Source organism: Helianthus annuus, chromosome 14, assembly GCF_002127325.2.
Source record: "Helianthus annuus cultivar XRQ/B chromosome 14, HanXRQr2.0-SUNRISE, whole genome shotgun sequence".
NCBI classification, from domain to species: Eukaryota; Viridiplantae; Streptophyta; class Magnoliopsida; order Asterales; family Asteraceae; genus Helianthus; species Helianthus annuus.
Window position 1 is genome coordinate 157,646,131 of NC_035446.2, and position 15,168 is coordinate 157,661,298.

At 37.7% G+C, this 15,168-nt stretch overlaps 1 long non-coding RNA gene across 3 annotated transcripts; it reads right to left on the reverse strand.

Moving 5' to 3' along the window:
• Nucleotides 1-1,260: 1,260 nt before the first annotated feature.
• On the reverse strand, nucleotides 1,261-6,487 carry LOC110890687. Of its 3 annotated transcripts, XR_004879726.1 has the most exons (4): nucleotides 6,160-6,477; nucleotides 4,297-4,427; nucleotides 2,480-3,632; nucleotides 1,261-1,818 (listed from the first exon to the last, which is right to left on the reverse strand). It is a non-coding gene; the product is annotated as an uncharacterized LOC110890687 (long non-coding RNA). The 3 variants fall into 3 exon arrangements; XR_002564694.2 differs by lacking the exon at nucleotides 1,261-1,818 and having other exon boundaries at nucleotides 2,253-3,632; nucleotides 4,297-4,418; nucleotides 6,160-6,487; XR_002564693.2 differs by lacking the exon at nucleotides 1,261-1,818 and having other exon boundaries at nucleotides 2,253-3,632; nucleotides 6,160-6,484.
• Nucleotides 6,488-15,168: the final 8,681 nt, after the last annotated feature.

Consider the following 15,168-nt stretch of genomic DNA (forward strand, 5'->3'; position numbering starts at 1 on the left):
CGGTGGTGGTGGTGCTACCAGATTGGAGATCGGTGGTGGTGTTTGAACCGAAAACCCCAAATCGAACCAAAAACCCTAAATTGAACCCAGATCGGAGATGATGGCGGAGGTGGTGCGGTTGAACGACGAAGATGATGGCGGTGGTGAGATGGCGGAGGTGGTGCGGTGGTGGTGGTTGAAAGACGAAGGCGGTGGTGGTGGTTGAACGATGAAGGCGGTGGTGGTGGTTGAACGACGAAGATGATGGCGGTGGTGTGATGGCGGAGGTGGTGCGGTGGTGGTGGTGCTATGGGCGGTGGTGGTCTGCAGATTGTAAAGAGAGAGTTGAGGCAGACATTTGTAGAGAGAAAGTGGTTTTGTAGAGAAAAAAACAAACAAACCCTCTTCTCCTTGCAGACTGCAGACATTTGGTCCACCTTTTCTCCTGCAGATGCCTGCAGATGTGGTCCGCAGATTGCAGACCTTTTCCCGCAGAAAAAACAAACAGCACCTTATACTTTTCATCTTTGGCAAATTTTCGGTTTACATATAGTTCTAAATTTTTCGAGTTAATACGACGCAACGTACGAGTGTGGTTCAACTTTTTTATGTTTTGTTTCAAATTTTGCAAGTTAACACAGTGTAACGTGCATGTGTGGTTCAACTTTTTTACCTATATTTTTTCATGTTTGACAGGTTCGTCGCAACACGCAGATTCTAGGTCGAGTCAATGTTGGTGGTCGATAACGGTTGTGTGACGTTAGTACTATTTAACACCATTTTACGCCCCGCCGCAACAAGAGGTGTGCTTTGGGGGTTTTCCAAAGAAAAAATTGTTATACATATAGTTGTTGTAACCTTGGCTTCGGTGGTTTTAAAAAAAAAAATGATTTTTTTTTTTACTTTTCACCCAAAAATATTTCATAAATTACTTTTAACCCAAAACTATTTGTTTTTTTATTTTTAACCCAAAACTTTTTATCTTTTGCAATCTATCCTCACAACTTTTTTTACTTTCAACTTTGGTCCTTTTTAGTTTTCATTGTCCGCAAATTTTTCGTTTTATGCTTGGTTCTAAATTTTGTGACTTAACACATCGCAACGTGCGTCTTTGGTTTAACGTTTTTACGTTTCGTTCAAAATTTTGCGACTTAACACGACGCAACGTGCGCGTGTGGGTGAACATTTTTACATCGTCTATTTTTTCCCCGTTTGACAGGTTTAACATAGCGTGCGGGTCCTAGATCGACTGCGTCTTTGGTTTAACGTTTTTACGTTTCGTTCTAAATTTTGCGAGTTAACACGACGCAACATGCGTCTGTGGGTGAACGTTTTTATATCGTCTATTTCTTCCCAGTTTGACAGGTTTAACATAACGTGCAGGTCCTAGATCGACTTAGTTATAACTAAAGAATGCCCGCCGCATTGCGGCGGGTCTCAATCCTAGTTTAAACAATTTTGTAACCAATAATGTCATGTCATGTCAAGTCCCCACTCCACTCCCCATTTTGCACTCAATCACTAGCAATGGTCAAATACATGGAGAGTGGTAAACAATTTTAAAAAAAAATTGTGATTGGTTGAAAGGGGTTGGGGCCCACCATTCACCATATCTCTCCCACCTTTCTCTTCTTCACCGAGCCGGTGACAAGTCACCGCCCAAACCACTCACCGCTCACCGATTGAAGGCCGGCACCACTTCACCGCGCGGCAAAGTCCCCTCCCTGCTCCACTCTCCGAACCCACTCCGCCCACCCTTAGGTGTCCAGATGTATGTATATATAGGGCTTGTTGAAAAGAGAGACATCATAACCTTCATGGAGTAGATAGCTAGGCTCCCTACAAAACGTACACCAATAGATCAAGTAACTATACTTACCATAAAAACCTTAACTTTTTATATGAAAATACTAGAAAACAAACAATTAGCATTTGAACGAAAACCACAAAATATGAAAAATCAACTTAACTTTTTATACGCCTAAACCAGTTTGCAACTTGTAATTGTTACGTTTGTACTTGGTGTGATCTAATGGTTGTTGGATCAAGTCGAATAAAAATTTGTTGGCCTTTCAAAAAAATTCAGCTTGCAACTAAAAGTTAAAAGTTCACCAGCAGCCAATCAACTTAACATTGACTTACCTCAGTTTTAGCACCTCTAATGCAACTACCAAAACATCCTATGTATATCATAGTATTTTTATGGGGCCGGCCTTTAATGAAGTTAACTTTTCAAAACAAATATCATAGCATTTGCTTTTGACTTTTGAGAGAAAAAAAAATACAATGTCTATTCAACTTTATTTAACTCCTACAGTTTAAAACTAGGATCGGGAGCAAGTAATCTTATCTTTTCAACAATGCATATATTCATTTACATTTCTATGGTTGTAAACCTTTAGCCTAACCATAAAAATCAAATTAAGTAGTTTTTCCTCTAATGACAGGGGCAAAAGAATTTAGTACAAAAAACATGGAATATGAGTGTAAAATAACAAACCGCATATTTAAAATTTGAAAACGTAACCCCAAAAGCCTCATTCTCCCCGTTTTCTTGGATAGTAGCAAAGCTAATTGAGTTGGCCTCAACGATTACAAACTCAAAATCTTCTTCAAAGCGTAACTTATAAATCATTAGAAAGTGATTTTCCAAAATATTTTTCAAGTCCATTTCGAAAAATCAATAAGGTGCGATCACATGAATCACAAGTGCCCTTTGTTGGTGAAGAAGATGCTTAATGTTGTTGAAAAGCAATCAGGTGCGATCACATGGATCTCGCTCTCACAAATCTCTTCGACTTAATTCATCCGTGGACCCATTCAGTTCATCGTCTTTAAAATCCGGGTATGGACGGTTACCGATGAAGTTATCCGACGTGAAGGAAACTCTGAGCTCAAGAGGAGACTAAGATTTGAAAAAACAAGTTGGATCCATGCTGAAGCCTTGGTGGTCCCTGTTGATCCAACTACTAAAGTACCAACAGAAGGATTGCTCCTAGAAGCAGAACGTTTGTAGACTTGTTTCTCAAGGATGCATAAACGGGTTTAAGCCCATATATCATTGCTCTCTTGTGAGCATCCACAAGTTCATTGGCACTAACCCCAAAGGTTTAATTCTCCAAAATAGGCTTGTTCACATTTTGATATGTTGATACTTTAGCAGTTGGATCAATAGTGACCACCAATGCTTCAGCATGGATACAACTTGCTGTTTTTTCAAATCTTCGTCTCCTCCCGAGCTCAGAGTTTCTTTCACGTCAGACAACTTTGTCGGTAACTGTCCATACCCAGATTTTGAAGACGATGAACTGAATGGGTCCACGGATGAATTAAGTCGAAGAGATTTGTGAGAGCAAGGTCCATTTCGAATGCTACCGGTGGAAGAGAAAGCCATCCTTATCAAGATGAAAACTCTGAGCTCAGCAGGAGACTACGATTTGAAAAAACAACAAGTTGGATCCATGCTGAAGCCTTGGTGGTCACTGTTAATCCAACTGCTAAAGTGTCAAATGATTATTTATTAGAAAACCCACTCGGTGGAGTTTTCTGGCGAGTTCTAAAATCAATCCCACCACCATAAAACCGATTTAACTGACACCAACCACTTCAACCGAATTCCTCTTCTTGTTGAGGTATAAATCCAAACCTTAGTCCTGTACACACATTACACCCACATTAAGTCTTAGACAATATATCCATTATTCAAGTAAATCTCAGGCCATGGTTTTCCTTCTAACTTCGGTTTAAAACAAAACTTATGTTAAATACTTTTGTTTATTGACTTGTAATGCATGCTAAAGCAGAACTCGCTTAGCTTCGATTAGCTAATTTTTAATATACACATCAGGTTAAAAGGAAAATGGATTGACAACCATGCGGCTAAGGCTCCTTGGTGATTGTCATCCCATTTAGCTCATTTAGTGTTTTATTTTGATTTGTTTGGATTGTAAAGACTATAGCACTTGCGTTGTGCTTTTAAATGAAAATTTCTACTTTAACTGATTTGATAAAAAGTAAATCCAACAGCTAAGACCCCTATGTTTGGGACGTTTCAATTCATTTCGTCCATTGGTCCTTGGTGTTTGGTTCTCCTTGAAGAAGTTCCGTTTTTTTTTAATTTGTTTAGAATCAAGGTTTTTATTTTCATAAAAGAGTGTGATCTAAAACACTTTTTGTTTTAAAACGGTGATGCTTTCCTTATCAACAAAAAAATTGCCCTCAACACCATTTAATAGTGTAGACCCACTTCTATAGATGAGTCAAGCATGACGAAAGAGTTGACATTTTATACACGTGCATTTCAAAAACATGACTCACTTTTCTGAAGCTCAAAAACACATCGTGTTGAAAGCTGTTCTGAATGGATGCCATTCCATAAGATACCATTGAAGGTTTGCTCGAGAAATCCTTATAAATCTCATCCTTGTTTGTGAATCCGTCTACAAAAACTTTCAAAGTAACTAGGCATCAAAATTATAACTAGGGTTGCATGTATCTCTAATAATATTACTTATATAGACACCTCACATTATATAAATATGCATTGCAAAATGAAAATATAATGCAGTACTGATTGATTCTGAAAAACATTGAGAATTCTGGCAAGATTGATGACGTCATCAACGAGATGATGACGCCAGAATTAGTGATGGAATAGAATTTTAATGGGTTCGGATACGAACGATGAGACCTTCCCTTTAAAAGCCATAACCAAATGGGCTAACGTAAAGAATGCTTAAAGTTCATTTTTATGCTTACAATTTTCTCACAGCTTTCTAGAATTTAAGATTTATGAACATTCTTGCGATTTACAATATAATTTATTTATTTATTTTTTTGGGTAAAGATTTACAATATAATTTATGCACATACGTTTAACCTTACTTTGGTAGAATGTATGTTACTGTGTTATGAATATAAAAGTTTGGTTTCTTATTCTTTTCCTTTTTGCATGATGTACAACAAAAAAAAAAAAAAAAAAAAAAAAAAAAAAAAAAAAAAAAAAAAAACCTTAAACCAGACTATTATAAACACAAAAACAAGCATTATCAAACAATTCATATTTATGTAGTATAATACAATCAAAACCTCTATATAGTATTGTCCGGTATAGTTGTTTGTTTAGTGAATCCGTCTAGAAATAAATGTTAACTTGCAAATTAGTAACCAGACATCAGATTTATAACCACTGTTGTTTGAATTTTTTTTTATTATATATTTTATATTTGAAAATTGTTTGGATATTGAAAACCCACTTAACCTGTTCCAAACACTTATTTGCAATCACTTAAAAGTTCACTGCAAGACACTAAATGGTCGTCGAGAAAAGTCTGGTCAATCCGGACATGCCTTCGGGAAAAAACTATCCCGACGACATGTCGTCGGGAAGTCTGGTCAATGTTAGATGATTTATATATTCCTTGTGATGAGCTATATATCTAAAACTTTTCATAGCTCAGTCACATAACAACAATTCAAGCATATCACTTTAATTTCTTTAATTTCAACAAACTAAATGGTCAATCAAAAAAAAGCACAGGACACACCTAGAGTTACAAAAGTAAAAATGTCTAAGCTACACAAATAGATCTCAGATTTGTTTTTTTAAAGCGAGGGTGCTTTCTATTATAAGCGAATTGAATACAACACATATATAGAAGAAGAAGCAGAAGAAGCATACCCAGTAAATCCCACAAATAGCAAAGCTACTTATAGGGTCTGGGGATGGTGGGATGTAGGCAGACCTTGCCTCTATCCATAGAGATAGAGAGGCCAGTGGCGGAGCTTGACCAAAAGTTTCGAGGGGGCGTAAAGTGATGGGACCCAAAATTTTTTTTTCCTATCGTTATGTTTTGGGTCTGGTCGGGTTGGCTATTCGATTCAAGTCGGGTTAAATAACAATAGTTCAAAATAAAACAAAGTGTATATTTACCAAACTACTCTTCATTTATATACAAAGTTTATAAATATTTAGGATATACAATTTTGGAAAAATAATCAGGGAGCCGATCCTATATAATTTTAAAATTTTCGGACGAAAAATCGGAACTTATACCCTTCTAACCGAAACATTGGGGTGGGCGGGTGCACCCCCGGGCACCCATAATACTCCGCCACTGAGAGAGGCTGCTTCCAGAGAGACCCTCGGCTCGAAAGAGGTGTCTGGTTTGTTTTATTTACCTTTGTTGCGAGATGAAATCGCGGCCGGAAATTTTCGAACAGAGGGAATGATCGGAGTGGTTCGAACGCATAAATGTGGAGGCCCTAGAGAAAAGAAATATTAGTGTGCAGCCGTTCTTGTGTTCGTTCTGCGGCTACATCCCCAGAATCTGCTGAGCTGAGTTCGATATATCTTGTATGAACTGTGTTGTGGCTTGTGATTGTTTTGTATTTGGGGTTCTGCCTATATGTTGGTGAACGTGTGCTGGTCATTGGCTAGCAGGCTTGGTTTGTTTTTATATAAAGTTTTGTTTTTTTTTTTTTGGTTGTTCGTTAAAAGAAAAATATTGGAACCAATGAACAGAGGAGATGGTGTGAACAGCTGGTTGGTCGTTAAATGTCTGTGAGGTCTGAGATTCTGATGGTGACAAGACGTGGGTCTTCAGACGCAGACGAGATGGTGACAAGAAGTACGAAAAAATAAAAATCAACTTTAACTTTGAATGTACGAATTGGTGAAAAAGACTCTCAAGTCTGAACTAACAAACATGTAGGGTAAAGTTCTTTTACAAATAATCTTAACATACTAAACATACATATTGAAGGAAAACTCAAAAAGACAAGGTGGCATTTTTGTAATTATCAATAACTATCAAAGTTACTCTACAAATATATACCTAAAAAAACCTAACCACCCCCCCACCCCCAAAAAAACCTAAACCCTCCCCCCCACCCCCCAAAAACCTAAAAAAAACCTACCCCCCCACCCCCAAAAACCTAAAAAAAACCTACCCCCCCACCCCCACCCCCAAAAACCTAAAAAAACCTAACCCCCCCACCCCCAAAAACCTAAAAAAAACCTAACCCCCTCCCCTCCCCCACCCAAGCTAAAATGCTAAAAACTAAACCCCCCAAAAAACCTAAAAAAATCTAAAAAAATAAAAAAAAAACACAAATTATTTTATTTTATTTTTTTAACATTTTTTATTAAAAAATCGCTACTTTTAGTAGCAGCCAAAAAAAATTTTTTTTTTTTTTTTGCTAACGAAATGTAGCGATTTTTTAATAAAAAATGTTAAAAAAAATTGTGTTTTTTAGGTATTTTTGGTTGTAACTTTGATAGTTGGTGGTAATTACAAAAATGCCACCTTGTCTTTTTGGGTTTTCCTTCAATTTGTATGTTTAGTATGTTAAGATTATTTGTATTTGATCTTTTGCCCAAACATGTAAGGGAGGAACCATAATAAGCCGTAGCAAGTATAGCAACTATATCAATACTATACCCAAAGTAAAAAGAATAAAATATTTATTTATATGGTGTAATTTAAAAACAGAATATTAACGTTCCAAAAATAGAGTTAAATGCTTGGTTGGTCCCTGTGGTTTTCAAAAATTGCAGACTTGGTCCCAGTGGTTTACTAATTACACGCGTGGTCCCAAAACTTGTCAAAAATACACTCGGTTGGTCCCCAGCCCTAACATCAGTTAAATTTCTCAGTTAAGTCCATGTTAAATGACCAAAATACCCTTGCTTATTAACTCTCTTTATAATTTTTGTTTAGTTTTACTTTTGACTTGGTTAAACCCATTATCATCTTCATCAGTAGGACACCATCACCATCATCATCTTCATCACAAGCCCACACCCCATCATAAGTTAAAGATTCGTCTGTAAGCTCAAAATCAGATCTTGTTGAAACCCATTTGTGGAAATCATAAACCTCTCTCCTATTTTACACCAAAAGCATTCAGTTCCCCTAAATTAAACCAATTCATGTTTCATCAACTAAAAGTAGGGTTCATAAACACACAATTTCCACCAGCAAGCAACAAAAAAACCCTAACTTTCTTAACACAACTAACTCATAACATCATATTCTATCTACTTTCAATTAAAAACAACAACAATAAGCAGGTAAACTTCATAATCAAAGTGGGTGTTTGGGGTTCCTTATTTTGAAGAAAAAAGGACTTTTGAAGGGGCAAAAGTCCTTTTGAGAAGTGTTTGGCTTTCCATTTTAAGGGTAAAAGTCATTTTTTGAAGGTAAAAGTCAGGATTACCTGACTTATTTTTGCCAAAAGGACTTTTGGAAAAGTCAGCAATAAGTTAAGCCAAACATGCCCAAAAGCAAATTCGAACAATAACAAGTTAATTGAAAAAGAAACCTTTTGGATCTGATCGGTGGTGATGTTTGCAGGAGGAAAGGATGAAGACATCATTGGATTGGGCATCATCGGCTGATTCATTCATTTATCGTTCCAAATCGTGCGTATAACAAGAACTGATGATGCATTTTTTATTCCAATTAATCCCACCAAACCTTTAATCTGAACACCTCCATTTTTACCTTGAAGCCGCCATCAGTGCCGGCCACCACCATCAGCGGCGACCACCATACTTAAGGACCGATTGACACCCAAACAGGGTGGATGGTCCGACCGACGCTGTGAATCCGACAAAGCACACACCCATCTCCTCTCTCTCGATCTCTCCTGGGTCCGATCGACGCTGGTCGTCTTTCCGGTGACCCGCCGCTGACGAAATGACGATGATGATGATGATTAACGCGATGAGGAAGATGACGAAATGGTGGCGGAGGTGGGTGAGATGGTGGCGGAGGTGGGTGAGATGGTGGTGGGTTAAACATAGCAGTAAGAAGATGAATATGATGATGGTGATGAAGATGATTATAAAGTCAGAAAGGTGTTGAAATCCTTTTGTTAATGAGCAAGGGTATTTTGGTCATTTAACATGGACTTAACTGAGATATTTAACTGATGTTAGGGCTGGGGACCAACCGAGTGCATTTTTGACAACTTTTGGGACCAAGCGTGTAATTAGTAAACCACTAGGACCAAGTCTGCAATTTTTGCAAACCACAGGGACCAACCAAGCATTTAACTCCCAAAATATGACCGTTTAAAATCGAGGAAGAGGGTTAGTTTTTTACAAATGAATAAAATATAATTATTAACTAATCTATACCTCAAAAAATTACGATAATACACTTAACCAAAAAATAGGATACTTGATACTACTAAAATCAATTTTTTTTTATAAGACCAAACATTTTACAACCCGAAAACTTATAGAATAATTAAGCACGAATGATAAAATAAGCTCAAATTAAAAATAATAGAATTGAAAGAAGGCTCTAAATATAATTAATAAAGTTAGCCCAATACCCAAAACAATATAATAATTGAATAACTGATCTTGCCCGTCATATCGATGTTTGAGTTAGAAATGTATACATAAGATCGTTGTTCAGGTTTGTGATGTGATGGTGTTTAATCGTGTTTTAAAGTGTTTAATTATCAGGTTTTACATGATTATGTGTATGAAAACGGGTTACTTTGAGTTGGTTTTGATTTTGATTTGCATGTACTCGGAGCATAATGGATGGCTTTTGGAACTTGACTAAAGGTTTTCGGGAGGCATTACGGAGTATTGGAAGCATACACACAAGTTGGAAGGTCAAAATGTGGAAAATGGGAAGTTCGGTAAAAATCGGCGTCACTAGGCGCTGATTTCAACGCACCACAGAAGAAAACTATAGTTTGGCGCACTAGGCGTTGTTTTTGGCGCACTGGGCGCTGAATCCCATATCTGACTTGCGAATTTCTTGTTTTCCACCATATTTAAGCACAAACATTCCCCAAATGAAATTATCATTAACCCTAGCCGTTTTCCACTTCCTAAGGACGAATTTTGGAGTTCCGAACCTCAATCCAATCATCAATCATGCAATTCCTCATCAAGATTGAAGATCAAATCAAGAACATGAGCGGCTAAACCACCCGTGATCATCTCCGGGACTAGGGTTTGTGTTAGGAACCGGGTTGACTTAGTTTTACAAACTTTTGGATTGAGATTTGACTAATCATTCGGTTAGTTTATCTTTGTTGTTTATTTGTTTTTGATTAAACATTGTTGGATTATCATTTGCATACTTGTTCATCAGTTATTTGGTTTTGTCATCAACAATTGGGATTAAATTCTAAGTTGTCATTGTTCTTCAACCTTTAACCATTGAACTTGTTTATGTTTATGAAATCTAGGATTGGTAATTAATAAGGTTACTATTCAGTTGCATCAATCTTTCGGTTTCGATCGTGGATCATTGGAATCAAATATATTATCTGTTAATTATTTATCAAAACAAGTAGTTAGCAAATCATGTCTACGTGATTTCCAATTGGTAGTAATTAGGTTACCCGTGTTTCTACACAACCTGAAAACCCGGAGATTGGTCCTTTTTCTCACAATTGTTTACAACCACATTAATTACATTTGTTTTTCTAATAACTCTCTTAATCAGCAAAAAGTAATTAGTTTAGAATTAGATAATCATTAAAAACAACGAGCTTTCATAATTCCTCGTGGATTCGACACCCTACTTGCCCTTTACTAGTAAAAGGTGAATATGACATTTTTTAAACATATTTTTGACCGACCTTACGACATCGATCAGTTTACAAACTAATTAAGATCGCTATTTCAAAATAACTAGTAATAAGACCCGCGCGCGTTGCGGCGCGGGTACATCGTAAATGTCGAACAGATTAGTTCTAGCGTTATGTGATGCGTTAACCATATAAAAACGTTCATTTCAACGCATTCAATTGAACTCATTGTAACGTATATATCATTACGATTAGATCAAAACGTAAAGTAAATCTTTTACCATACAATGATAGCGTATTATATGCAACCAGACTAACTCAAATTTATATCGTCAATTCAAAATGTATTATATGCAACCCAATTCATACGTAGGAAATGTAGAAAATAAAGCATGAAAATATACACCAAATTCACGTCAAAACGTAGACAGACTCCAATTTATACAAAAAAGTATACCAAGACAAACTCGAATATTGTACCGACTATGCAACATGATTATGTATGACTTATTATGACCCTTTACGTTAAAACATAGACCAACTCGAATTTTGACGGCACTTGTTTTCAAACAAACTTTACGTCGAAACGTACATAAAAAGTAAGCTTGAAAAAGTATTATAAATGAAAACAAACTTTATGTCGAAACGTACAGAAAAAGTAAGCATAAAACCATATTATATTTGCCCCGGCACGTTTTCAAATAAAATTACATCGAAACGTAGATCAACTCGAATTCATACCGACACGTACATAAAAAAAGCACACAACAAATTAAAGTTTTATAAGTTAGCGAACAAAACTATTATAAAAAAATCAGATTATATATATTCTCGAGGGGTTCAAAGTTATATTATTCAAAGTTCATAAAAAAGGCAAGGGGTTGAAAATTATATCTTCTAAACTTAAGGACTAAGAGTGGATGAAAAAAAGATTTAACAAAGCTGAGGTTTTAAAAAGAAACTACCAAAGTGGAGCGTCTAAATTTGAAAATTATGAAAGTGTAGGGGTGGGGGAGACAAAGCCAGTGGAAACCCACCGACTTTGTCTTTTAAGATACATAATAATATATAATTGAAGCTTGCTGTATCAAAGAAATATATATGGATACTTCGGTGTTTCAAACATATATGTAATAAAATTCGCTGTTTTTTTATTTTCCGTTGAACTAGGTATGTGATATCTGTATTCAAACGAACTCATTTAGCCAGTATATTTACACATCTAAACAGTATCACTTTTCTAAGGCCATCCGTAGTCATAAAGCCCCTTGTGGGGCGTTATGCGACACGTGTCGTGCCACGTCACACAGGGGCTTTATGGGGCGTTATATCACTTGAGCCCGTAGTCATAACGTCCCTACCCATCATTACCTAATTATTAATTTTCAATTTTATTAATTAATTATAAAAAACCTTGCTTAAATTTGATTGGTCCAAATTTTGAAAGATTCCCCCATAACCCCGCGATAATTATACCGCCTCCCCCAAATTTCTGAAACATGGCGCCCCTCGTTTTGGTGTGCGGGGGGTTATGGTGGCGCAATGGGGCATACCGCCCTCACATGCCGCCCCATTACGTATTGTCTAAACAGTATCCTTTTGCATACAAAATAGTATTCTTCTGCATTCAATAACCTTACGAGATACAATTATAAGACCGCGGGGTGTGGTGGAGCTTGGATTGACATGTGGCGGGGATGGGCTCCACCAAGCCACCCCAAAAAAGGTGGGGTGTGGGAGCAGCGTGGATATATATTTTTTATACTTTGATTTTTTATAAATAAAACACACCAATCGTAGCCTGCCACCTCATCGCCCCCACCCGCCCCACGCCAGGCACCCTAGCCACGCACCCTAGCCACGCCAGTGGGACAACACCGCTACCCAAGCTGGCTTGGTGTGGCTAAAACGGCATTGATTGGCTAGCCACGCCCCCAACCCAAGCCCACACCCCTCGGTCTAATTTAGTCTAAGTAGCCTGCCTGCATTGGGTAGTCAAATCATGCTAGCCTCCATTGTGTAGTTAAATCATGCATGCAATGGTAGGCATGTGAACTATGAACATTGAATTTGCTTGGGTAAAAGTAAAACACGACAAAGTACATCAATGAAAATGCAGCCTTCTTGCCTTCAGTCCTCCACATGTGAACATTGAATTTGCTTTTGAACATATTAAAATAAATATGCGAACTTATAAAACATAACAATATTAGCGAGGTTCAATTTATTCTACAAATGCTTATAATTGTAAAAAGTGTAAGAAGGATTTATAGAGTGACAAGTGTCCAATAACCTAAAATTAAAACCACTACATCACTACCCAAAACCTAAACACCCATCCCTCACCCCACCACCACCCAAAAACCTAACCCCCCACCCTCCCACCACCACCACCCAAAAACCTAAACCCCCCATCACCCCCACCCCCCTCCCCCGGCAAAAAAAAAAAAAAAAAAAAAAAAAAAACTATACCTCACCAAAAAAACCTAACCCCCCACCCCCCCCCCCCCCCAAAAAAAAAAAAAAAAAAACTAAACACCCACCCCCACCCCAAAAACCTAAACCTCCACCCCTTTACACCCTAAGGCTATAAAACCCGAGAACCCTAATGGTGGTAATCAAACACAACAGAGGACTTAACAAAAAACGAAATGTAAAGTATTAGATGTCAACAAAACTCAAATGCCAACATAAGTTCAGCATGAAATGCCAATGTCTAAAGCAAAAGCCAGGTACCAATTTAAGACATGCCGCCGAGAAGAGTATATTTCAGCCGGAATACCAATCGTAATCGACCCCTCTCGCTTTCGTACTTGTAACACCCCGTGTTTTCCAAAAGTCAAAGTCAAAGTCAAGTGTTGACTGTTATTGGAATTAAAGATTAATAAAGATTAATTTCATTTTAGTTTCATTTTGATTTTCGTATTATTTGGAGTAAGTGTTGTATAATCAAACTAATCGACCGATAATCGAACTATGAATCAATGATCGACTGTGAATAATAGGAAGTAACAACGCAATAAAGCTAGTCAATCAGTAATCAAGCTAATCAAATCAATCATCAAGCTCAAGTGTGGGGATTGTTAGTCCTTTTTATACGTGTGTGTGTGCCTTATGTGTTACTTGTGCATGTTTATTTTCATGTTAAAGTGTGTGGTGAATCAATCATATCAATCAAGACTCAAAGGTGAATCAAACTCAATGGAAATCGAATCCAAATCATGGTTGTAAGGATGCTCGTATGTTAGGTATAGTAGTTAGGACTAAAAGTAATTTGATTAGGAATTCTATCATTCTCAAATCATCGTTCATCGAACTCGAAATATCAAAAATCGTCGCGAAACACTCAAAACCAGGCAAGCCGATCGAACAGGGCAACCTGATCGAACAGGCTAGCCGATCGAACAGGGCAACCTGATCGAACAGGCTAGCCGATCGAACAGACTGTTCGATCGGACAGCTGCTCGATCAGGGATGCTGTTCGATCAGCTGACCCTTTCCTCTTTTGGAAGCCTATAAATAGGGCTGTCCTTGTCAAGCTTTCCACTTTTGGAAAAGCTCTGACCGACCAGCCTCTTCTTCTCACTAAATCTCAGATTTCTCTCAAACCGGTAAGTATTTCGCTCTAATCCTTGTACGTTTTTGTTCATTAATCGATTCTCCATCTTTCTATCTTTCAAAATCTGAATTTCATCCATGAAATCACCAAGATCTAGGTGTTCTTGAGTGATGTCATCATGGTGTTCTTGGTGTTCATCAAGAACTTCATGTTCTTGACTTCATTCAACCATGAATAAGCTAGATCTAACCGATTTCCACATAAATAACCTAAAATCTTCCAAAGATCTTAACATTTCACGTTGGAAAAGGATTGGAAGATGGGTTTTCATCTATCTTTCAACTCTTTTACACTCAAACCGGTGAAAACGAAGCTTGAACCGATTTATAAACCATTCTAAACAAACACATGGTTCAAGATTCGGGTTCTACCGAGAGATATACCGATTTCGGGTTAGACGTTAAACTTAAGTTTCAAACCGTCTCTGGCCGAGCTTGGGTGATTCCTGCTCGAGTCAGTAGACTAAGTAGGGACTTCAGCTTTGTGGTTCAACTCGTAGTCAAAATATCTCTAAAACATCAACAATTAACGGGAATAACCAAGTGTTAAGAGAAAGGTTAACCGAATCGGGAAGCTGGCCGAACGGCTAGGCTGTTCGATCGAACAGCCCAACCGAACGACTATGCCAGCCGATCGGCTAGGCTAACCGATCGACTAGCACTTAGTCCCACAAACTCATGAAGTGTAGTATTGACGAGGTACTGTTCGATCGACTACGCCACTCGATTGTAATCATTACTGCTCGAATCATGAGATACTATACTTCAAAACACTTAGACTTTTCAAAACATTGGAATGTCACCCGATCGAGCATGCCAGCCGATCGAGTGACATATTTGAAAACAATGGAATGCTAACCGATCGGTTGGGCTAACCGATCGAACAGCTGTTCGATCGACCAACCTGAAAGGTAGTACAAACCATCATACACAAACACATCCTTCACATCAAAGGAAGAAACAATCCACTTGAAGGAACCAGCCGATCGAGCCAGCCGGCCGATC